The following is a 2,752-nucleotide window of genomic DNA, read 5'->3' on the forward strand; positions in this document are numbered from 1 at the left end:
CTCTGCTCCCTTGCGGGTTCCAGTCCAGAGCCATTCTCGTGATGCTATTTGGTGATTTTCTCAATGTATGACTCATCCATCGGCACTTTCAGTTATAACCTATCCACTTTTTATTATTAAAATATATTAAATGAATACACATTTTACTATTTATATATAAAATGGCGCAATGTGCCACACAGGAGTTCTAGGAATTTGTGATGATGAGAATGAATTTAAAATTATTAATACTGTATCCTTGTTACTAATTAATATAGATTTATATACATATTTATTATATACAACTTCCGTTAACTCCGGTTGGGGCGTAGGGCCACAAATGGGAAAGAACATAAATCGATATGGTAGAAAAGTGGACAAATCTTTGGAAATTAAAAAATAATTTTTACAAACAATTCAGGGTATTTGGGCAATTCAGCTTACTGCGATCGATGCTGGCATAGATTATTGAAATCAACCTGGTAGAAGAGTTGAAAAATCTCAGAACATTTAAAGAATAAATTTTACAATTTTACTCGGTTTACTGCGATCGATGTCAGCATAGCTTAAAAAAAATCAATTAAATTCAGATACGATTCTTTATAAGAAAACACCAATAGCTATGCAGTTATAATCAGAAATGAATCAGGACAGTTGTTTTCAGAGAGTCGGCGTTTCCGGCTCAACACATGACAGCTCTTTTATCAGCGAATTCGAATCTCCGACAGGTATTTGTAAAAAGTTTTCTTTACTTATTCCTTCGATGTTGATTTTAAATAAATTTTTATTGTTTATTGGCAAATATGATATGCACTGCGTTAGATAATTCTAGCGATATGACTTATTGGCAAGTTTTTACATTTTTTATTATTTTTTATTTAATTTTTATTAATTTTACTTTTATTAAAATGTGGTAGATTTTCATACAAAAATTAACTTAAATTAAATTATATCTGGATGTCATTCACCAGATTGCCGGCTTTGTTCTTACAGGAAATTGTTCCGGTCTTCAAACTTTCTGTAAGCCGCCTAACTTTCTGGTACCATTTTCAGGCGTTTTTTCACGAATTTCGGCCTCTCGTTTCTTCGTTCTCATAATACGTCTGTCTTCCTTTTAATTATATTAATTTAATTAATTTATTTAACATTAATAAAATTAACTTTATTTGATTAGCTTAACTTAAATTAACTTAATTTAGTTAATTGACTTTAAATCAACTTTGTGCAAATAAAAGGTGCAAACTATTCAATCAAAAGTTTTTGAAAAATTTCTTTTACGCGCTGTAAAAGCGCATTGAATTTTGGTGTAAAAAATTTTAAGTTTTAGGTTGCTGAAAAATCGTATTAATTTTTGGAAAAAAAAGTTTGATCGTGTTTTGGGCTTTCTTCTACAAACCAAAAAAATATGCAGCATTCCTTAAATTCTCTTTTATTTTTATTTTTATTTTTAAAGCACATCCAATTTTTGTTCGTTTCTTAAACAATATCAATTAATCATTAAGTTTTGTTTTAGAATAAGTGACGAAACAAAATAAAGTGATTTGCTCCACTGCTTGTCTTTTTGTATTCTGCAGCTGCCACAAGTGTCAATTATGACGTCCGACGACATTACGAATATAAGTTTATGAATGCTGTCAAGGTTAAAGAAATGGGTAGTTAGAATACTAAACGCTAGGTGAACCACTTTGTAAAATTTTGAAAGAGTTACGCAGAATATTTCCAGAAAAAGGTTTATTATAAAAAAAAGTTTAAAAATGTTATCGGTTTTTAAGAAATTATTTTTTTAGTTAGGAAAGTTTATCATAGGCCAGCAGTTGTTAGCAAGTTGTTTGATTTTTTTATGTTAAAGCTATTGAATAGAAAAATTTTCATATTATATAAAATAAAACTATCAACAAAGTGGAATTTCTTTTCGGCAGCTTTGAAAAGTACTCTCATATACAAGGACCTACATCATATTGGTAAAAGGATCCAGTACAAAATTACAAATAAACTGCTCTCTTTCTAACTTAAACGAATAAGAAAACTTTTAAAGAAAGTGTCATATTTTGAAATAAATCGATGTTGGGCAATTCTATTTAGACCAATTTTTTTTTTTGCCTCCTTTATTCTAATATTCGTATGGTTCATTAAACGGACAATATGATTTGTGCAGCATTTGCGGATGATTTCTGCTACTGAATCGATGTTGAGGTCGCGATGAATAGCTTCATAGCACGTACCAAGGTGCATTGGTTATAGTTCTGAGTATATTCGATTGTAGTTCCTCAGATTGCTATGCTGTATGACCTGATTGGCACAATCACACATTTATGTATAAGTGTTTTTTTTTATTCAGCAATGACAGTTTCGAGCGCCTGCAAAATAGCCAATATTGTTGTCGGAATCTGTTTTTTACCTAATTTCTTTTCAGCGTGATATGTTCCTTCCAGAGAAGTTTGGAGTCAATAGTCATTCGAAGGTATCTTGCTTTGGTGTCTATCGGGCTTTTTGAATTGTTTATTGTCAGATTCTTATGTCCTACTTTCTTGTTAGAGTAAACTACATGAATTGCTTGGCCCCTATTGATTTGTGTACCCCAAGCATTAAACCATGTTAGTGTTTTGTTTAAAATCTGCTGAAATTTGTTTGTTGCTGCTTCTAAGATTTTATGAGTTGCCAAGAGTACGGTGTCATCTGCAAAAGTTGCTGTTATGTCGATACTTGCAGACAAGGGAATGTCAGCTGTGTACAGCACATATAGTACACTGCCCTGAGGTACACCGGCTTCCAC

The sequence above is a fragment of the Anastrepha obliqua genome, chromosome 1, assembly GCF_027943255.1.
Source record: "Anastrepha obliqua isolate idAnaObli1 chromosome 1, idAnaObli1_1.0, whole genome shotgun sequence".
NCBI lineage: Eukaryota > Metazoa > Arthropoda > Insecta > Diptera > Tephritidae > Anastrepha > Anastrepha obliqua.